This window comes from Pleurodeles waltl, chromosome 11, assembly GCF_031143425.1.
Source record: "Pleurodeles waltl isolate 20211129_DDA chromosome 11, aPleWal1.hap1.20221129, whole genome shotgun sequence".
In the NCBI taxonomy this organism is placed as follows: domain Eukaryota; kingdom Metazoa; phylum Chordata; class Amphibia; order Caudata; family Salamandridae; genus Pleurodeles; species Pleurodeles waltl.
Window position 1 is genome coordinate 114034765 of NC_090450.1, and position 24040 is coordinate 114058804.

A 24040-nucleotide genomic window follows, 5' to 3' on the forward strand; every position below is an offset into this window, starting at 1 on the left:
GCCATTGAATTTCCACCGTGGTGATTCGTGGGTCATATTCTGATGGGTATTGTTCTGTTGGCGTAATGGTGTGGGTTTTGATACCGCCAGTTTAGCAATGACCTTTGGTCTGACGGATTTTTTTATGTGGCTGAATTCTGTCGGATTGGTGTGTGTGTGTCATAATATGGTGAACGGATATCCACAGCCACGGCAGTAAGTTGGCGGCTGTCAGCATGGCGATAAGCGAGATTTACTGCCAATGTCATAATGAGGACCCAAATGTATAAGCAAAACAAAAAGCACTCTCCCTATGTAAAGTCTAACCATTGATACGTACACAGTGGCACCCACCACATTGAAAGTAATATGTACATATATATTTAAATGTGTGTCTGTGTATGTGACAGTGTGTGTCTGTGTGTTTAACTGAAAAGAAACAAAGGAGGTTAAACTAACGCTATAGTTAGGTGAAATATATCTGTGACATCATTAATGTTTTGATCCAAAACAAACACAGAAATTCATCTGTTATTGTTATCAGAACTATCTGTTATGGTTATAAGAGCTAACTATATCTTGCGCACCCATCATTCACTGCTTTGAAACTCATATATTATGTCACTCATTACATGTTTTATGACTTCATTTATGACATCACTCTTAAGGCCTTGGAGACCCCATCTACCAATGCTCTGCGGCCCATTTACCTGAGCCTTAAAAAGGTCCTGAGGACCCCATCGCTCAGTACTATGTATTTTTTCAATGTGTAGGGGACCCATCATGCACTTTTTGGGGCCACAGGGAGTGCCTCAGGGTCCCCTTGGCCCTGGTCATCTCCCTGCATTCTGCGGGTGCTGGTATTGCTCCTGCCTGCGAGGAGCAACTACTTAATCCGATCGATATAGGTGTGATCAATCTCTTGATCGGCTTACATGCCTGCATCAGTTCGGGCAGGGAAACAATCTCCCTGAGGGAAACAATATTTTGATATGGGGAAGACCTGTATGGCCTTCCCAGTGCCCTGGGGACTATCACCTCCCCTCCCCGAATGTGGAGGGGCCGCACTGCTCTCCTGCAGCGCCACTTCCCCAGGGCAAAGATAGAATTGTATGCAGGAGTGCTGTCTGTGTAACCTTTGCTTTTTTTACAGTAAAAAAACAAAAAACAAAAAACTAAATATATATATATATATATATATATATATATACATATATATATATATAGTTAGGACCTTGTGTCTATAGAAAAAGAGTTTATTGTTTTGCTAATAACTTAGGTGCCATTTGATGAATCCTCATGAAAGTTACCAAAAAACCCAATTGTGGGCACTTCAACTGCTATCTAAAACCTTTTGAGGTGATCCGTCAAGAGGGTACTGTGAAAAAGGGGGGTCCCAAAATATGTTTTCCCCATGAATTTTTCCATAGGGATTTTGAACAGTGATAGCGCCAAAACCACTGTACGGAATTACACCACATTTGGCAGAAAGGTAGCTCTTGGTCCAGAAAGACCATTTTGGTATAAATCCAGTGATGGAGAAATTAAAGAAAATCAAAATTTGTATATGTAGGGATGCAAAGGATTCACAACCCCAGCAGATCTTGTGCTGACATGTGATTGGCTGTTAACACTTCAACAAAGAAGTGTTGTCAGCCATGTTAGGACTCGGCTTCAGTTGAGTCACAGACAAAATTGTAAAAGAAAAGAAAAGTTGCCTGGGTACAGATGCCTTGACACTTTAGCTCTGGTGGTGGGACCCCCAGGACTAAAATGCATTTTTATTTTCAAATTTATTATGGAAGTCGTGGCAGATCTGTGGATCCACAATTTTTTTTTTTAAATAAAGAAAACGCGGCATTTAGGCCTTCATTACAACATTGGCGGTAAATCCCGCTTACCGCCGTGCAGAAGACTGCCAACATACTGCCGCGGCCGCGGTATTCCGCCACAGCTATTACGACCCACAGCTCGGAATCCGCCAAAATCTAGACACCCACACAAGTCCGCCACACCAAAGGTCAGTGATAAACTGGTGATAACAAAACCTCCACCGTCACGCCAACAGGAATAGGCCCACACTATCACGACCCACGAATCCACGTGGCGGTATTTCAACCGTGGTATTCCATTGGCGGTACACACCGCCGCGCTCAAAATACACACACATTTACAAAACACTACCACATTGGACAATTCCAAATACACACACCTGATACACATACACACACCACTCCCACACACCCAATACAATATAAAACACCCGCCCACATCACCCACAAACCCTTACTACCAAAAATGTAGACGAAGGCCAGAGAGACAGCATAGCAAAGACAACACCAGCATACAGAGGCACACAACACCATCACACATACACATCCATGCACAAAACACCACACACCCCTAAACATCACCCCACACATCACAACACACACCACCTCACACATCACCCACACCACCCCATGGCACCGCAAAGACACCCCAGGTTTTCTGAGGGGGAGCTCAGGGTCATGGTGGAGGAAATCATCCGGGTAGAGCCACAGCTACTCGGATCGCAGGTGCAGCACACCACCATAGCTAGTAAGATGGAGCTATGGTGGAGAATCGTGGACAGGGTCAACACAGTGGGACAGCACCCAAGAACACTGGACGACATCAGGAAGAGGTAGAACTACCTACGGGGGAAGGTGCGTTCCGTGGTCTCAAGACACCACATAGCGGTTCAGAGGACTGGCGGCGGACCCCCACCTTCTCCCCCACAACTAACAACATGGGAGGAGCAGGTCTTGGCTATACTGCATCCTGAGGGCCTTGCAGGAGTAGCAGGAGGAATGGACTCTGGTAAGTCAAATCTTAACTATTACATCCCCCACCCTACCTGCATGCTATCACATACCCCCACCCTCGCCCTCACCCCATCACTCCAACTCCTCACATATGTCCCACTATCACAAACCACACATCCCAACACCAAGCCCTGCATGCAACAACAAAGCATGAACACCAATCACCAATGTATGTCCACTACACATACCCACACAGACCCCTAAACAATTAACACACAAGGTCCTACACAGGAATGCAAGCACTGGTGTACAGGGTCACCCATCCGTTGCACACCATGGCGCCCAGAGAGGCAATAATCATGCATTTACAACCCTGTAGGACCCCTACCCAACGTCACCGGACAGGAGGTTCCAGACATGTCCACTCCACCCATAGAAGAGGCCCACAGTGATGACAGCAGCTTTGTCCAACTGGATCTAGATGACCAGCCAGGCTCATCTGGGACCTCGGGACAGTCGGTTCCCCTCACACAGGCACAAGCCACCACAGAGCCTCCCCCCTCAGGAAACACCAGCATAGCACCCAGCCAGCGGGCCCATACCTCTGTCCCCAGGACAAGTCAAGCAGCAGTGTGTCCACCACTACAGGGAACCCAGGCTAACCCACAAACCCAAGAACATCAGGGACCTGGGGGCAGTGGTAGTGGGCACACGGTTCAGGGGACAGAGGCCCAGGAACACAGGGGAACTGGGAGGGCTGCTGTGCAACAGGGAGAGGACAGACCCAGGGAACCCACTCTCAACGAGGCCCTCTCCAACATCATGGGAGCGTATCATCATTCCCAGGAGACAATGGCAACGGTACCGGCCAAGTTTCAGGAGACTCAGCGGCTGAAGGAGGAACAGTATTTGGGGTTCAGGGAGGAACTCAGATCCATCAATACCACCCTGGGCACCATTGTAGGGGGGCTGAAGGAACTCGTGAACACCAGGAGGGACACTGTGGCACAACAAGGGGCCTCTGGCACTTGCCTGGATGATGAACTGTCCACCACCTCCGCCGGCGCTAGTGGACAGGAGGCACCGCCACAGGACCACGACACCAGCACCCCACCCCCTGCAGATGGAGAACCACCCCACAAGCGGTCCCTGAGATCCAGGACAAAGACAGAGAACAATGCCAAGACCCCCGCCAAGAAATGAGACCACCCTGATTGTCATCCTTCTGTCCCACTTTGTCACCCTGTCCATCCTTAAACTGCCCCAGCTCCACTTCCTATGCCCCTTTCGACAATGCACCTGTGAGACAAATAGACTGGACTCTGCCATGGACATTCCTCCACCATCACCCCTGACCATTTTACAATCCCCCCACTACTTAGCACTTAAATAAACACCCTTAAATCACAAAACTATCTGGAGTCAGTCTGTGCTTTCACAAATGTGTATTTGCAATAACTGAGGGAAATAGCAATGTCCATTGTATTGTCAACATACCTATGTCACACAGCTCTAGTCCATGAGCAAACATAGCAGAGGTCACACAGTGGGACCCACATCTGTGAAATCGAAAGGGAAAGTGACAAATCAGGGTCCATACACTGGGTGAAAGTGACAGACAGATGAGAGGTAGAACAAGTGAATCAGATGTAGGAGGCAGTGATGTCTTCTTACCTGTGTCTCACTGGAAGTATTGATGAATCACGGTGTTTCTGTTGTCTATGTCCTCTTCTTCTGCCTCCTCTTCTTCACTGTCCACAGGCTCCACAGCTGCCACAACACCTCCTTCAGGACCATCCTCCTGCAGAAAAGGCACCTGTCAATGCAAAGCCAAGTTGTGCAGCATACAGCAGGCCACGATGATCTGGCACACCTTCTTTGGTGAGTAGAATAGGGAACCACCTGTCATGTGGAAGCACCTGAACCTGGCCTTCAGGAGGTCGAAGGTCCTCTCTATAACCCTCCTAGTTCGCCCATGGGCCTCATTGTAGCGTTCCTCTGCCCTTGTCCTGGGATTCCTCACTGGGGTCAGTAGCCATGACAGGTTGGGGTAGCCAGAGTCACCTGTAAATGTCGAGGGACAACTGTTAGACACACACTAACCCTTAGGTACAACCCCAGACCCAGACAGATATTCACACTGTATAGGGTCCATGTCCTCACCTAATAGCCACACACGGTGCCTCTGGAGTTGCCCCATCACATAAGGGATGCTGTTATTCCTCAGAATGTAAGCGTCATGGACTGAGCCAGGAAACTTGGCATTCACATGGGAGATGTACTGGGCGGCCAAACACACCATCAGCACATTCATAGAATGGTAACTCTTCCGCTTTCTGTACACCTGTTCACTCCTGCGGGGGGGACCAAGGCCACATGTGTCCCATCAATGGCACCTATGATGTTGGGGATATGTCCCAAAGCATAGGAGTCAATTTTCACTGTATGCAAATCCTCCACCTGAGGGAAAACGATGTAGCTGCGCATGTGTTTCAGAAGGGCAGACAACACTCCGGACAACACGTTGGAGAACATAGGCTGGGACATCCCTGATGCTATGGCCACTGTCATTTGAAAAGACCCACTTGTCAGGAAATGGAGTACTGACAGGACCTGCACTAGAGAGGGGATACCTGTGGGATGGCGGATAGCTGACATCAGGTCTGGCTCCAACTGGGCATACAGTTCATGGATTGTGGCACGGTCAAGTCTGTAGGTGACAATTACACCAGTGGTCTGTACACCGGAGGATGCCCCCATCTCCTCACCTGCCCCAGCGGACGTGCTCTATGGATGAGAAGAGCGAGCAGAGGGTCAGCCAACACTGAGGTACGAAAACACAACTTTATTCCACACATTTGTCAATCCGCTATGTGCCTGTCTTAGTGTGTATGCAAGGCCTAGATATGTGTGATGCATTTAAAATTAATGCCATGTGGCCCCCTGAAATGGCGGCTGTCTGACCTGTAAGGTGGGACAGTGGGATATGAGGTAACTGCGCTGGCATTGTACACCGTTGCAGTAGGCAGTTGAAGACCGCGGTGCAATCCTGCATCGGTTAACATTGGACCCTATGTGTCCCAGGAGCCAATGATGATGTACGCCGGCGGTGACGGTACGCACCGCCGCGGACATGACCTCCATTTTCTCTCTGTTCACTCACTTGATACCTGATCTTCGACAGGAGAGGACCTACACTGCAAGTGCTGCTGTGACCTCAGTGTGGAAGCGACAATGGCTACAGTGTCTGGGAAAAGGGCCCTTGCCTTCACTTCGGAGGAGTTGGAGAAACTAGTGGATGGGGTCCTCCCCCAGTACACGCTACTCTACGGTCCTCCAGACAAACAGGTGAGTACACTGTGAGTATGCTGCATGGGCAATGCCTGTTTGGACTGGTGTGGATGGGAAATCGGGGTGGGGGATGAGGCGTTCATGAAACAACAGTGAGTGTATGTGCGCCAGGGCAAGGGTGGGAACGTGGGCCAATGACAGTGATGGTCCGTACGGATATATTTTCTCCTTTTCCCCTGTACTATTCCTCTAGGTCAGCGCCCACCAGAAGAAGGATATTTGGCGTGCCATCACCATGGAGGTCCGGACCCTGGGGCTCCACCACAGACGGAGCACCCACTGCTGGAAAAAATGGGAGGACATTCACCGCTGGAGCAAGAAGACGGTGGAGGACCAGCTGGGGATGGCCTCCCAACGTGGGAGGGGTGCCCGTCGCACCATGACCCCCCTGACGCTCCGGATCCTGGCGGTTGCCTACCCGGAGTTGGATGGGCGCTTGAGGGCATCACAGCAGCCATAAGGGGGTGAGTACACTCTCTTTCAGCTGAGTCAATGCACATGGGAGGTGTCTGGGTGGGGGTGGTGGGCAGTGGGTTACCCTAGGCCATGGCGAGTTTTGCAGGCAAGGACCCTTTGTGAGGCAGGCTCAGTGGCACCCCATCCCCACAAGTGGTAAGAGCCATCTACCCCTAGTCAGGCTCCTGTGACTTCCATGTGTGCAGCAATCGGGCATAGGTCTTGTACGCCATGGCCCTGTGATTAATTAGGGAACCCTAAGTGCGCGGCGTAGTGCAGAGGGCTGCTGTGTCGGTAGTGTCCGCCAACTGTAGCAGTATTGCATGCACTGAACATGTCTTTCTACTTTCTTCTCCCCCTTTTTGTGGTCTCCCTGTTCTTGTGTGCATTAGCATCATCAGGCGGAGGAGCAGTGCCACCGGAGCAGGAGGGAGCTGCATCCCACATGGCCCTGGAGGGCGAGACTACGGACTCCGAATTCACCAGTGGGAAGGAGGGCGAGGGGAGCTCCACGGCGGGGACAGGAGCTGAAACCAGTGACACCGACTCCTCCTCTGATGGGAGCCCCTCTGTGCCCACCGCATCTACAGGTACAGCCGCCACCCCCCTACCAGCACCGCCCTCCCAGCAGCCCCTCAGCATCTGGCCCGTGGCCGCTCACCCAGGAAGGTGGGCATCTCCTTCGCCCCAAGCACCTCAGCCCCTGCCCCTGCCAGCCCTGCTGCCCTCAGTGAGGAGGCCATTGACCTCCTCAGATCCCTCACTGTTGGGCAGTCTACCATTCTGAATGCCATCCAGGGTGTAGAGAGGCAGTTGCAATAGACAAATGCATACCTGGAGGGCATTCATTCTGGTCAGGCAGCCCAACAGCGAGCTTTTCAGACTCTGGCCTCAGCACTGACGGTAGCCATTGTCCCTGTGTCCAGCCTCCCCCTCCAACTTCTTCCACCCAGACCCAATCCCCAGTACCTCATCCTATCCCAAGCACACCTTCAGACCAACATGCACACACCTCAACACACAAGGGTAGCTCTGGCAAACATAAGCACCACACATCCCACAGGCACTCACACAAGCATCATACCCATGCACACATGCCAACATCTACTGCCTCCACTGTGTCCCCCTCTTCCATGTCTCCCTCCTCCCTCCCTGTCACATCTCCATTCACACCTGCATGCACTACATCTTCAGCCACTACGTCCATCACCAGCACCCCATCACCACACACCGCTCACGTTCACTCACCACCCCCACTACCATTCACACATCCCCTGTGTCCTCTCCCAGTGTGTCTGTGAGCCCTCCTCCCAAACTACACAAACGCAGTCACAGACCCACCCAACAGCCATCCACCTCACAACAGCCTCCAGCCCATGCACCTTCACACAAGTCAGCAAACGTACACCTCCTACAACCACTACCTCTTCCTCCACTCCCAAACCCCCTCCATCTACCCGTCCCAGTGTGTCTAAAAAACTTTTCTTGTCAAACCTTGACCTCTTCCTTATACCTCCCCCACCCCTTCCATCCCCTAGGACCCGCCTGTCCAGGTCCCAACCCAGCACCTCAGCCACCACATCACCGGGAACAGTGGTGCCAGCAGTAACCGGCTTCTGGAGTGCGCCAAGCAGCAGGGCAGCCAGTGTGCTAAGGAGCCAGCACAAGGACATTCCCCCACCTCAGAAGCTAAAGAAGTTGGCCAAAGCCTGGAGGGAGAAGGCCAAAACACCTGCCACCAAGGGCTCTCCCAGGACTACAGTTGTGAGTTGCAAGACAACTGCGCCACCATCCAAGGTGGGGAAGGGCCAGAGGAAGAAAGGGAAGTCGCTGGCAACCTGCACGGCGGACAAGACCGCCACATGCACTGCCGGCATGGGCACCGCTGCCCAGGACACCGCCACCAGCAGCACGCTCACTGAGCCACCCACCAGCACCGCTGCCCAGGACACCGCCGCCAGCAGCACGCTCACTGAGCCACCCATCAGCACCGCTGCCCAGGAGACTGCCGCCAGCAGCACGCTCAGCAAGCCACCCACCAGCACCGCTGCACAGGACACCGCCGCCAGCAGCACGCTGATTGAGCCACCCACCAGCACCGCCGCCCAGGACACCGCCACCAGAAGCACGCTCACTGAGCCACCCACCAGCACCGCTGCCCAATGAGTGCGCAAGTACCGCCGCAACTGAGGCCACCGCCAGCGGCCACGCCACATCCTGTGCCAGTGGCACCACCGCAGACATGGCTACCATCCCCAGTGGTCAGTCGTACATGGCTTGTGGTCAGTTCCAGGGGCCTGGACAGCCATGTTGCCCCACCGTCAGTGGAGAATGTCATCCACTACCTCTGTCCTTGGCAGGATGAAGCACTCTGGGCACAAAGCCCTCTCCAGTACCAGTGGAGAATGTCATCCACTAACTCTGTCCTTGGCAGGATGAAGCACTCTGGGCACAAATCCGCCTCCAGAACCAGTGGAGAATGACATCCACTACCTCTGTCCTTGGCAGGATGAAGCACTCTGGGCACAAAGCCCCCTCCAGAACCAGTGGGGAATGACATCCACTAACTCTGTCCTTGGCAGGATGAAGCACTCTGGGCACAAAGCCCCCTCCAGAACCAGTGGAGACTGTTATCCACTTGAGAGACTGTGGCTTTGCACTCCCCAGGATAAAGCAGTGGGCAAACCACCCACTGGAGAGACTTGAGAGACTGTGGATTTGCACTCCCCAGGATAAAGCAGTGGGCAACCCACCCACTGGAAAGACTTGAGATACTGTGGCTTTGCAGTCCCCAGGATAAAGCAGTGGGCAAACCACCCACTATAGAGACTTGAGAGACTGTGGCTTTGCACTCTCTAGGATAAAGCAGTGGGCAAACCACCCACTGGAGAGACTTGAGAGACTGCGGCTTTGCACTCCCCAGGATACCTCAATGGGCATGGAGCCCCCTCGTGGAGCTTGCGTTGTGCACTCATCCGGCTGAGGTGGCCCCCACTTCCCTTCCCCCTGAGGTGCCTGTTTTATTTCGATCTGATGCCCCAGCAGTGTTCTCTCCGTTTGGATCGGGTATCTTGTGTGGGCCTTGCCCATGGATTTTGGGCCCAGTGGTCCACGGACTATGTAGGTGCAGTACATGGACATGAAATCTTGGTGTACATATTTGTTAATAGTGTATATATACATTTTTGACTAATGGATTTTTACTCATCACAATCGTTCAGCTCATTTCCTTTTGTCCTTGCGTTCTTCCAGGGGGGGTTGGGGTGTAAATGTAATGTTTCAACATGTATTTGTGTGTATGTTGTTGTGGGTGAGGGTGGGGGTGGGGGTGTTGTGTGTTGCGTGTGTGTGTGTCACTCTCTTTTCCCTACCCCCTCCCCTGTGTCGTAGGTGCAGTACTCACCATGGTGGTCTCCGATGTCGGTCGTGCTCCTGGTAGAGGAGCAGGAAGAGAATGGCAGGTAGAATTTGGAGTTCCAGCTCCATGGCGTCCTGGTTCCTCGTGGGTTGTGTAGAGGTGAGCGTTTTTCCTTCCAAGTCCTGTTTCCGCTGTGTTTTTGTTCGCATTTAATCCACCCCAGAAAAGGTGGCGGATTGGCCTCTCATAATGGTGTAGGCGGAACATTGTCTTCCGCCTGTCTGTTGACGGTGACCGTCATGCTGTTTGTTTGTACCGCAGTGGCGGTCGGAGTGTTAAAGTGGCTGTCTATGTTGGCGGTTTCCGCCACAGGCATAATTCCATTTTTTTTACCGCCGGCCTGTTGGCGGTCTTTCCGCCGCTTTAACACCGACCACCAAGGTTGTAATAAGGGCCTTAGTCTTTTTTAGGCCCCCTGGGCACCACCACCTCCCCAGGGTTTTAATCAACATTATTGGCCTCCACCACAGCCCTGGGGACCATCACCTGCCCAGGGCTACAATAAAAAAAATAGTGTGCCTGTTTGGACCCCCATAGCTCCGTGGACCACCACCTTCCGGGGCATTGTTCATAATAGGGGGGCATGCGCCCCCCCCCCCTAGAGGAGCCACTGATGGCCTGGGGCTTCCACCTCCCATGGCGGGCTCCTGTTATGTCCTGGGGTACCCATCACAGGGACATAGTTGTTTGCTTTGGATTGGTGGGAGTTGACTGCTCCCACCAAGCAAAAGCAAACCTAACTTAGCTTTTTGACAGCAGGACCTGTCAAACAGGCCCCCCCATCAGAAAGCAGAGTTTTATCCGTCTTCCCTGCACATGGATATGCGTGCAGGGAAGACAGATGAAAACATTGCTCCAGCAAGGAGGGAGCTGCTATTAAAGCAGCTCCTTGCTTGCTGGAGCGATGCCGCTCTCATGCAGGAGGCAGGAGTCGGCTGGGACTGCTGGGGCCTTGAGGCTCCCCGTGTCCCAGATAGCCCATAAAGGGCACAAATTAAAAATACAAAATTGACAGGCACCACAAGGGAGGGCTTAAGGCCACTCCTGCAGTCCCAGATAGCCCATAAAGGACAACAAATGATTTAATATAAAAATCATTGGCCTAATGGTCAAGGTCTCAGACCGTCACACTGGAGGTTGAGGGTTATACTTCAGGCGTTTACATAGCCATTTCCCTCCTCTAATTAATTTCTGTTCAACTGAAAATGTTTAGGTTTCATATTGAAAGATGATCTTGCTCTTTTAAATCGACAAATACATTTTTCTTTTCCGTTTGTCCAGAAATATGTCATTTTAAGTATATCAAAGCCTAAAAACTCTCTATCTCTCTCCCTCTCCCTCTTTTTCACTCTCTCTCTCTCTGTCTTTCAAACTCCTTCACCCACTCACACACTCAATCAGACTCTTACGCAGCCACGCAAAGACCCACTCAGAAACTCACACACCCACTTAAAGACCTACTAGGACCCTTGTGCACCCACTCACAGCCCCACTCAGACCCTCTCACACCCACTCACAGACCCACTCAGACACTCATGCATCTACTCACAGACCCACTAAGACTCTCACACTTCCACTCACAGACCCACTGACCCCCTCATGCACCCACTTACTGTGGCCAACCCCCATCACACACAGTTGAATGCTGTGAGCTACGCTGGTTGGATTAAGGTATAGTAATGAAAATTACTATACGTTAAAAAGACATAGGAATTCACTGAAAAAAAACAAAGGTTACAGTGACGTTATAATTAGAAAATAGAATTGAAAAAAACATAGAAATTCACTGAAAGAATCAAACGTTACAGGGACATTAAAGTTAGGCTCACATTTTAAACATACAAAACCATAAAAATTCACCAGATATAGATAAATTATAACTCATGCCCTAAAGTAACTATAACTCTCTCCCCCACCTTGCACTGCTCATTACCCCACAAATTACAACACTCATAACATCTTTGGTAACATCATTGATAATATCAATGCTATATGTGCAGCAACATTTTTAACAAAAAAAACTGCATGGCCGGGTTGCGAGTTATAGTTACCTTAGGGCACAAGTAATAAAAATTAGGGGGGCTGCGCAGAGCTCCCTGGCCCCTGGGGTCCACCAACTCTCTGGGGCTACATAAAAACATATCTTAGGGGAGCATGCAGACCCCCGGGGAGTACCTCCTTTATGGAACATCATAAGCAAAATATTTGGGGGGCTGCACGAACCCCCTGTAACCTGTTGACCACTACCTCTCCTGGGCTACATTTTAAAAAATATTTGAGGGGACCACGCAGACTTCCACGGGTCCCGGGGACCCCCACCTCCCCTGGACAACATAAAATAAATATATTGGGGGCGATACACGGACCAACCCATGCCCCAGGAACCACCACCATTCATGGGGCTACATTTTAAAAACTATGTGGGGAGCCACACAGTCACTCTGGGTCCCGGGACTACTACCTCCCAGGGACATTATAAAAAAATGAATGGGGGGGCTACACAGACTTCACCATGCCCCAGGGACTACCATCTCCATGGGGCTACATTTTAAAAACTATGTGGGGGTGCCGTGTAGACACCCCCTTTGCCCCGGGGACCACCACCTCTCCAGGGATATTTTTGAGTTTTTTGGAGGGGATGCAAGGACACCCCCATACCCCGAGACCACCACCTCCCGGGGCCAATTGCATAATTTAAAAAGGAAGAGGGAACATGTGACCTCCTCCCCAGGATGTTTTTGTCCCTGAGGTCCCCATCCACCACAGCTAGGGCACACATGTAATGGTACCTGGCTCCACCCAGGGCACCCTTCAACTAGTTATGGAGACAGAAGGAGGTGCTTCAAGTCTCCTGCTGTCCCATCAGCTCCCATCTCCTGCAGGAGTCGGCATTACTCCCGCAAGCAGGGAGCTGCTCTACATAGCAGCTCCCTTTATCTCTTTCCACTGTTTGACAGCTCCTGCTTGCTGAAAGCTGAGTTATGTTTGGTTTTCCTTGGTGGAAGCTCTCAGCTCCCATCAAGCTAAAGCAAACAGCTACCTCCTGAGGGTGGGCATCTTGGGAGGTAGCAGGAGCCAGCCCTGGGGGAGTGCGGTCCCAAGGGCCACGTATAGCTCGGCAAGAGGGGGCTGTACAACCACCCTCAATTGTTTAAAATTTGCTGTGGGGAGAGATGGTGGTCCCTAGGCAGGGGGTCTGCGATGGACGCCCTCCTTATTTAATTTAGTGGCCCAGGGAAAGTGGCAGTTCATGGGGCCCAGGAAGGTTGGCAGGAGCCCCAAATTTTCTACAAGTATTTTGGTCCAGGGAGGTGGTGGTTCCCAGGGCTAGGGTATATGCACAACAACCCCCTTTTCTTAATAAAGTATTTGCTCCTGGGAGGAGGTGGACCCTGGGCCACAGGGGGCCAATAAGACCCTCCCTATTATTATTAAAGTATTTTGCCCCAGGGAGGAGGTGGTCCCTGGAGCATGGGGGTATTGTGGCCCCCCACATGCTATTAACTTTAAGACCCAGGAAGATAGCAGTCCCTGGAGTTTTAGCTAGCCCTAGGAGGGACCCCTTGTGCCCCTCTCCTTCAAATATTATGCCTCCAGGACCTGGCCCACCCTGGGTAAAAATAAAAACAAGCGTGGAAGAATGTGCTTGGGAGTGTTTAAGACTCTGATCTAACACTGAGTGTTCCTGTGTTTTGTAGTATAACTTAGGAGTGCCCTCAACTCCAGCCTGTGTACAAAAGTAATCTTATTTCTCAATTGCCTTGGGAGTTCCTCTTAACTCCAATCCATATTCCCAACACAACCTTGTAAGTTTCAGTGATTCCAACCTTGTGACTCAAAGTAATCTTGTTTCATATATTGTCCTGTTTGCAAGTGCAAACCTACATACAGAGTATAATCCTGGGAGTGTAGATAACTCCAACTTTGTGACAAGAACAATTCTGCTTCATGTAACTTTACATTATCATATTTCGACCTATTTATAGAGCACAACCTTGGGAGAGTCAGTCACCCCAACCTTGTGCCACATTTACTCTTGTTTCAAGTTCATGTAATTCTAAATGTAAGCCATTTTTCAAATGTAACCTGGTCTCAAACACACCTTGGGAGTTATTTAACTTCCAACCTAAGGCCTCATTTGGACCTCAGTAGTCTTTTTTCAAGACCTCCGAGGTACCGCCGTGTTGAAGACCCCCAGTGCAGGCGGTTTCCCGCACAGCGTATTATGACTGCTAGCAGCCCTCTGCCCTTTTTCGGATGGAGAGCCGCCAGCAGCCATACTGGCGGTCGGCGGTGAAGTGGAGGCTGCTCCACCTCCACCACCACGTCATCAGAACTTTGCCCACCGAATTACAACCCAGGATTCGGCGTGACGGTGTCCTGGTGACTGGATGCTGGTGGCGGAGCAGCCCCCATGGATCCCGTTCCCTCCCGGAGGTGTAAGGTGATCGTCCGTTAGGGGAGGGGGGGTGGGGGTGTTGTGTGTTGTGTGTGTGCATGGGGGTGTGCGTGAGTAGAGGGGGTGTGTGAGTGCGTGTATGCATGCAGGGGTGTGTTGTGTGTATGGGAAATGTGTGCATTTAAGTCTGTGTGTATGTCTGTGTGTATGCGTGTGTGTAGTAGTTGTGTGTGTGCGTGTAGGGTGTGTGTGTGTGTGTCAATGTTTGGGGGGGGTGGGGAGGGGATCCTACCACCTTTGGGGGTCGCAGGAGGGTCGTGTGTTTGGGGGGAGGACTCTGGGGAGGGGGAGGAGGTTGGGGGAAACCCCTATCAGTGCCAGGGAATGAATTCCCTGGCACTGATAGTGCCTACCGCCATGGATTTCGTGGCGGTACAGAACCCCACAAAATCTATGGCGGTATGCAGGGTCGTGATGCCACCGGCAGTGTAGTGACGGCCACAGGCTGGAGACCGAAGTCTCCAGCCCTGCGGTCCTTACCGCCTGGTGGTCAGAGTGGAGAAGTGGCAGGCTGGCATGGTGGTCACCGACATGCTTGTAATTTCATTTAGTTTACCGCCGGCCTGTTTGCGTTTTTACCGCCACTTCTCCAATGACCGCCAGGGTTATAATGAGGGCCTAAGTGACCAGACAAATGTTTGAGCTTATTTACAAAGAGTGTGAGCTTCCCTCGTGTCATTTTTTTGATGCAGCAGCCACGCTCTGCTAGCTTCTTATTTACAACTAGGCCTGGGTGGAGTTCACAGAGATGCACGACTATGCAAAGTGGTTAAAAAACTCCACACGCTACGTGAAGTTCTGCAGAAGGACTGTGTTTCCCATCACGCCCAGTTGCGTTCCATTGTAAGTGAAACGCATTGCGGAGTACGTTCTTGCATTTGAAATTGCACATGCACGTCACCACGCGGCTCACCTAAGGACCGCCATCTTGTTTTCTTACTCTATTCATGGTGCTAGGACTATTTTTTAATCCCTCTGTAATTTTTTCAATCCTCCTCCCTCCTACTTATTCTACGCCTCATTTTTTAAATTGTATTAGGGTGTGTTTTTGTGTCTGTATATTTTTATGTTTTTTCCATTTTTTCATGCTCTTTGTGATTGTTTTTATTTTTGCTTACTTTTCCCTTTTCTTCCTTAGTTATTTCTTCCTTCCTTTCTTCCTCTCTTCCTTCTTCTGTTTCTTTTCTTCACCCCACTCAGCGCCATTGCAGAGCAGGGTGGCGAACAGGGGCGTGGTGGGACAGGTCCACCCAAACAGCCAGCACCTGCAGCTGCCTACCTTGCGGGGTTTTGTGAGGTGGCAGCACTGGCTTTTTACATGCAGCACCACCTCCCCTCTATGCTGGCAGCAGGTGGCAGGCCTGACAGCGGGTACCCCCTCTGGGAACCTCAGCTTAGTTAGGGGATGGGCACAGGTGTGTGCGATGCACCAACCAAGTCCAGTGCACTACCCAGCAGCTGATGCACTGCTGGGCATATATCGATGAGCGGAAGCAGGACCTGTTCAACCTGCTAGGCATTAAGATTCCAGTGCTCTGTGAGTTTTAACCATTTTATTTGTTGTGTTTGTGTTCTACAATGCTAACTTTTTTCCAACCAGCATGTTGTTCTCATTCAGAGGGAAGTTAAATTTAGTTTACGTTAATATTTTTATTTTGTAATCAAATTTGAGCTAGGCAGGTGCTCAGGGCTATCTCATCATACTTGTTTGCCCTCGCTTTCGCTGATTATTAAAGAAGCCATTGCAACGCAGACTTCTCTGTCCTCCTGTCACCAAACTGAACTAGTGATATCAGTGAGTTGGCGTTCTCTGTGATTTTCTTTATGTAGCTTGTAAAGTCCGGAACAATTGCATAGTGATGTGTAGTACTAGTACACACCTATGCATTCAAAACATGGGAGACTGATTTGGTCAATCAAGAGGGTTGAGAAATGAGAATAGAAACAAAGCTCATATATTGTAGTGCATACGTTCCAAATGTAGTTTTTGTTAAGGGCATTTGGAATAGGGATTTTAGGATTAGTATAGCCATCTCAAAGATAGTCAATACTAATACCATAGGCAATCTGATTTAGATTAATATAATATTACTGTTTTTGTCTGTTATAATAATTTTATGGATATTAACTATGCCACTAATCTATTTTTTATCTTTTTCATTACTTATATCAGCACCAAAGGGCAAGAAGAGAGACAGCATTGAGATGGGGTCCGAAAGAGCTGGGGAGGAGGAGGCACTCAGTCCGCTGACCACCAGTGCCACTGCTGAGGGCTCTACTCACCCCAGTAAGTCCTGTTATTTAATTATTATTAGTATTTCTATAACTTTTACCTCTACTCACTATTATATTACTTTTAATTTTGCCGTGTTTCTTTTTGTATGATGTCTTCTTTTTTCCAATTCCTCTATCCAATGTTTGTGTAATTCCTGTTATTCCTGCATAATTGTTTTTTCCTTATTACATATTTTTTTGGTAGCTGGCTTTTTCTGGTTTGTACTAGTCTGTACATTTCCTCTGCTTTGTTGGTAATCTTTCCCTCTCCCCTATTTATCTTGTGGTACTGTAAGACTAATAACAGATTTTTGGTACTCTACTGTCTACTGTGAAGATTGCAGGCAGGCCTAACTAAGCTAGTATTATTAACCATGTATGTTTTTCTTCCTCATGATCTAACAGTTAATGAAAGAGTGGCCATGGTCATGGACCACTGCCTAACCCCTAATGTTGTGCAGTGGAATTCATTTATACAGTAAACCAGCAGTTCCCCTTAGAGTGCAACATTGCTACAAAGTCTGAGGTCCCATTGTATTTGCCAAAGAACACCATATGCTTTTTATTGACCATTATTATTCCACCCCTTCATCGAGCTTCAATGATTCAGAGTCATCATCATCCTAGACTATAACCTGAATCAACAAAATTGCCAGAGTGATATTTTTGATAGAAGATACTGTTGTGGTAACCGACCTGTAGTGATGTATTGTGGTTGTATTTTTTTAGTTTAAAAATTGTAAGGGAGGTGCATCTGACATCTAAAAAAATCATACTTTTTCCTAGCCACAGAGAGTGTTGCTGGCTCAGGTGCCACAGCAGGAACAGAAGGAGCAGGGGGACAAGCGATAGCAGCGACAGCCAGTAAGTCACATAGCTTGCTTATTGACAATTACTATTATACTCAATAGCTATAAAGGCATGGTCTTGACTCATGATGCTGAAGCCCTCACTTTACCAGCTACAGCCGTCGTTGAGTTATGGTCTATTCTATCTACAACTCAGCAAAACCTCAGTGTGCATTCACTAAAAATGATGGCTTGATAGAAATGGGACAGAACGGAAGGCTAAAAGAAAGGATAGGTGAAATGAGTGAAAGGATGCATGGCTGGGTGAAATTATGTGTTGGTGAGTGCTGAGTAAATGGATTGATGGGTGAAAGAAGGATAATTGAAAAAACGGTGGATAATGAATGGGTTGATAATGGATTAGAAATTTTGATGAAAGACTGGATGAGAGAAAGTAAAGTTTAAATTATGGTGGTTATGGGTGAATATGCCTAGGAAGAATAAAAGGATGATTGAATAATTGCTTGGATGAATAAACAAAGGAGCTCTGCTGGAGAGGGGCATGCTGCTCACCTACTTCATTTACTTTGTTTTACGGTTATCTAAGCTGTGGTTCAAAGTGGTGGGGTATTTTTAATTTTGGTCTAATTCCTTGACTCATTGAATTTGTTAAGCGAGGCAGATGTGTCCCACCTATCATTATTCATCAATCCCCTCCTGGCCGATGGCATTTCACCACCTATGACCGAAGTTGCAGTATAGTTCAATTCAAGACTGCAGTGTTGGCTGGGCAACAGGTAGGTAATGTGCGCCTGCTTCAGTTATTGCAGCATTTATACAGTTTTCAATGCATTGCAAATTGAACACACAAAGCGTATGTCCTTTACCACACTCAGCCACCTCTTGGTACTTAACCCATCTATTCTTTCATTGGTTCTTCCATCCAAGCCTATCAAAAATAAAAAAATCCATTCTTGGCATGTGCCACATTTTTATGACCATGTGATGTGATTCCAAAATATATTTCATGGTTTCCCATAACAGACTTATTTTACGCCTGCTCAGATTTTTCCCTTTAGACTTTTGTCTACTACAGTGACTGAATAAGCCAAAACCTAGGCACATGGTGATCGATGATCGGTGACACCACTCAATTCTTTGGCAAAAGCTCTGCCTACCCACCTAATCCCTCTACCTTACCCTGCAGTAGAGTAAGTAAATTTTCCTTTCCTTACTACCCAGCAAATACATTTTTAGGAAATAATTTGTGGTGGTGGGCGAGGCCAGTGAGTAAAGTGGGACTAAGTGCCTGATTAGATTTCGAGTGTGGCGTAAGGGATACTCGGTTTTGAACGTGCCAAATACAAGCTATATAGCCTCTTTCTTTCCCTGTACTGCAAGTTTACAATTTCCCTACCATCTACTTATGGCAGACAGGATAATAATATCCACATTTTATACTTGACATGTGTGTCGATGTATGTTATTTATTTTTCATCTGCCTCTCTGGAGTTAGGGTAGAAAGTGAAAGGCATTTGGAGAAAAGCTGGGCCATTAGAAATAAAGATAGATAATCATCAACTACAGCTGCCCCTGAAATAGACAGTAGCAGAATACACAAAGCGCTGGCAAGCATGCCGCTATTATTTTAGCACAACAACTTGTATTCCATAGTGCATATTGCCTTACTCATAAATGAGAGGTACTTTATTTTTATTTTTCCACTGAAAGTGTATTTACTAGAAAAGTCTCTAAAAGAAAAAACATGCAACCACTGATTTTTTAACCTGTTGACAGTCAGTGCTTGTGAGATGTGTGTGGGTAAACAATTAAAAGTGGTCCAGTGACTCTCCTAATCATAATCACATCGAAGTCCAATCTTCGACAGTGACCAGCAATGTACTGCTCCCGTGTCACCCACAACCTAATTTTATGTGTTTGCATTAAGCATTAGTTACAATCTGTCTTTTTTCTGTTTGCTTTTCTCGATATAGCTATGCCTGATGGTCTACCAGCACCCCTATTGCTCAAATGCATCCTGCAGTGAATGGTTAAAATGGAGAACTGGCTCTGTGTGATAAATCTAAGCCTAGTCCCGCAATGGACTAAAATAGAGAATGCCCTTTTCTGAGCCCTTGTATAAATTTTGTTGTTTGGGTAGAGAGGGTGGGAAGGGAGTTGGACCAGGGTCTTTCACTTTGGACTTTCGTTGGACTTTTAGGGATGGGCCATTTGTTTGGGGGAGAGGGGTGGGCCTGTTGTGGGTAGAAAAGAGTTGTTTTCCTTATTTGTAAAAAATAAAAGGGGATAATTTATTTTACTTCATTTATGCCTCAAATGTTTATTTTGGTGTTTTAGTTTGCACTGCTGTCTTTTACCTTAGCCTCTTTTTAAATCTGTTATAAAAGTGTATGTCATTTACTTATATCCTTGCTCTATGCCCTCTGCAAATATATTGACCACTAGGGGGTGATTGCATTGCCTATTTTGCCTACAAACACCTAGATACACGCAAATAACTTCATCTTCAGTAGAATTTGATTACTAACTAAAGAAATTTGCCTCAATCCATAGTTCTTCTCTTACTTGAATAGATGAATCTAGGGCTGATACCTAATTCTTTTTACTGTTGGGGTTTTTTCCACTGTGGCATCTTATCTCTAATTAAAGGGGTGGTAGTAGCAGTAGCAGACTTGTGAACTTACAGGGAAGACACAAGGGGCCTGATTCCGACCCCGGCGGTCAAGGACCGCCGGGGTCGGCGGGAGCACCGCCAACAGGCTGGCGGTGCTCCCCAGGGTATTCTGACCGCGGCGGTTCAGCCGCGGCCAGAAAGGGAAAACCGGCGGTCTCCCGCCGGTTTTTCGCTGCCCTGTAGAATCAGCTGCGCCGCCATGGGGATTCTGACCCCCATACCGCCATCCTGTTCCTGGCGGCTTCGGCCGCCAGGAACAGGATGGCGGTATGGGGTGTTGTGGGGCCCCTGGGGGCCCCAGCAGTGCCCATGCCAAAGGCATGGGCACTGCAGGGGCCCCCGTAAGAGGGCCCCACCCTGAATTTCAGTGTCTGCTTAGCAGACACTGAAATTCGCGACGGGTGCTACTGCACCCGTCGCACATCCTCCACTCCTCCGGCTCCATTCGGAGCCGGCATCCTCATGGAGGGGTGTTTCCCACTGGGCTGGCGGGCGGCCTTTTGGCGGTCGCCCGCCAGCCCAGTGGGAAACCCAGAATACCCGCGGCGGTCTTTTGACCGCGCAGCGGTATTCTGGCGGTTCCCTCCAGGCGGGCGGCTCCCGCCGCCCGCCGGGGTCAGAATGACCCCCCAAGGTGCCACTCCCACCTATGCGAACTCCAACTGGAGGATTAATCAATGGGTTATCCATTTCTGTCAACTACATGGAAGGTAAACAGAGTGATATTTTATAACATAACTTTAGGAAGACTGAGACTAGACTACACCAATGAAATTTTTTGACACACAACAAGGAAGATCTGACGTAATAATAAAAAACTAGCAATATCAACTTCTTCTGAGCAATGAGGAGCTTGTATTTAAAAATGAAACTTATAAAATGAAATCTTTGAGTGAGGAGAAGTGGGCTCAGAGTCAGGAGTGGTAGGACAATGTTAAATGTTTAAGCAACATAACACACAAGACCTTAATGATGATGTTGATGGGGCCGGTGTAGAACATTACTTAGGTGAAAGAAGGTCTTGTAGTAAGTTGGTGTTGCTTTCACGACATCCGCCACAGCAAGTGTGTGATCAATTTTTGGTGTCAAATGATGTCACATCTCAATAAATCACACAGTCTGGATGAAGAGAGTTAGGGGCTCAATGAATGGATGGGAAAGGGGATTTGGGGAAAGGTGTAACAAAGACAAACACTACACAAAAGGAACCACAACAATATTCATTGGGATGCTGAGCAGCACACCATCATCAATCCTATGTGGAAGGGAACAGTTAACGGACATGTATTACACAGTTCAGTTAAATGTATTGCAAACAGTCTTTCTGCCCCAGAGAGACCTCAATGTTATGTCTTTTAGGTTTGAAAAATAAAATTTATGGAGCATTGAAGTTAACCCACCTAGTTCTAAAAATGATGATTGTGAATAGGAAAATGATATTGTATTGCCAAAGTGGGCGGTGCATCTCCATTCTTCTTGGAATGGCTGAGCTCGTACGGTAGGTATGCTGGAGTGCTGAGCTTTCAACAAGTTTTGTTCATGCAGAAGGAGACTAGGAGAAGGCCTGCATATTGAAAAACAATAACTGTGTTCTAGAGTAAAGGTGAAGGACAAAAGGAAGCAAGTTAAACTTCATAAGGAGCCAGAAGTAGGCCAATAAGGCTCAAAGGCAAAGCAAGAACATAAAGAATAGTTTCACGTTTGAGCCAGCAATGCAGCAAACAGACATTCAGAAGTATGTCCCAATCTACGCACCTCTCTACAGTCTACAGAGCTGAGTGAGTACTAGGCCTCAGAGTCTTCACTATCATCATAGTTTCTCTTTCAAGTTGCTAACTTTCTCCTTCTAGCTGTTGAAGTAGTCTCACCCTAAGTCCTTCCTTTTTCCTCCTCCTTCTCCTGATTCTGAGTAAGCCCATACCAGTCCCTAACCGAGCAAGGTAGACCGGTAGTGCACTGCTTTTGAAGAACAAATAGAGAAACAGAATTGAAGTATTTTGTGTATTTATTTGTTTGGTAGCTAAAGTGACTGGTCTGGTCTTTGAGGACCCAGAAAAAAGGAGTTGACCCAACAGGTACATTTCACTAAATTTTAAAGGCAAATCAGTTTCAGGAAAAAATTATCATCCATCAGCCCCCAAACATTCCAAATCATTGAAATCAAGTGTACGAATTTGCTGAACTCCGTCGCTGTCAGCCACTATATAACTCATCAATCATCACTCATAATCACTCAATATATCACCACTCATTATTGCAATAGTTAAAAGTTACCTTTTCCAATCCAAGCACAGTGATACATAATATTATCTCTTCTTTGATGGTAGCAACACATTGGTATTTGGCATTGGCACTGGCAGTCTTTTAATCAATGATCTTTTGGGGCACACCTGCTAGATGATGTAAAAGTAAAAAAAGGGTAGGCAATGGCATGTGAGGGACGAAGGCATTGTCTCCAATGTCCTGAAAGGAATGTGGGTGCTTCTTCACTGCACATCGGTCCAACTCCAATCTAGCCGTAGTCATGACTAAAAAATGGTAGGATAGCATAAATCAGACTCAAACAAAGTTCCACCAGCTATGTTTTTTGGGTTTTTTTTTGTAAGAAAAAAGAAAGAAAGAAGTTCAAAGAGGAATAATTAGAAAGTTCTAAGGTGGCACTGGCACATTCAGGCCCTCATTACGAGTGTGGCGGTCTCAAGTCGGCCACACTCTCAATGGCTGTCAGACCGCCCTATTATGGCCGTGGCAGATGGGCCACGGTACGACCACTGGCACTGCCAGGTTGCCACCTGTCAACATCCTGGGGGTCTCGGTGGTCGCAATCCACCTGGGCACCGCTGCCCTGGGGATTAGGAGTCCCCTTTCCGCCAGCCTTTGCATGGTGCAAAGCTGGCACAAAGGGGGCGTTGTGGGCCCCATGGTGACCACTCCACTGCCCATGCACTTGGGACATGGACAGCCCTGTCACGCATTTCACTGCCAAAATTACAGGCAGTGAAATGCGCGAAGGGTGCTGTCGCACTCGACAGACCACAACATTGCCGCCGGCTCAATTATGAGCCGGCGTCAATGTTGTGGTCAGTTTTCCACTGGGCAAGTGGGTGGAAATTCTGTTTTTACCCACTGGCTCAGTGGAAAACTCCTAATAGGGTGGCCAGCATACCCCCAGCAGTGGCGGTATACTGGCTGCAAGTGGCTTCGGCGGTCTTGAAAAAAACCCACCAAAGCCGTAATGAGGGCCTCAGTCTGGGAAGTAGAGTTCGTCCTTAAACTCAGGTTTATCCAGAAGTTGGTCAGCAAACACACTTGATTCTAACCAATCATCATCTTCCGCCTCCTGTGTCATTTCAAGAACAATGTATCAGGTGGGATAAAACGTTGGATCATTTTGATCATGATTAATTTCTCCACATTTTGAAGTGAGAGGCTTGTCTTTCTCACTGTAACAACTGTGCCAGCTGCACTGATCACATGTTTGGCAGACACACTGGCTATAGGACAAGCATGATACTTTATTGCCAGCCTGCTGTGCTCTGTCCTTTGGTGCATCTTCCAAGATGAAGGTGTTCATTATGAATATGGCTGTAAACACCGCCCCGCCGGTGGTGGCAGTAACTACCGCCAACATGCTGGTGGCCCTGACCGCCAAATAATGAAGTCAATAAGGAAACAAGTGGAGGTCCATCCACACACCACCATCTTTGTAGTCCTGACGAGGACTGAGGAGGCTGCCTATAGGCTGGCGGAAAGGTCCTTCCTGCCCACCAAATAATGAAACACAAGACCGCCATCAGTTCGGGGGCGGGAACCACCGCTAGGCAAAGTGTGGCA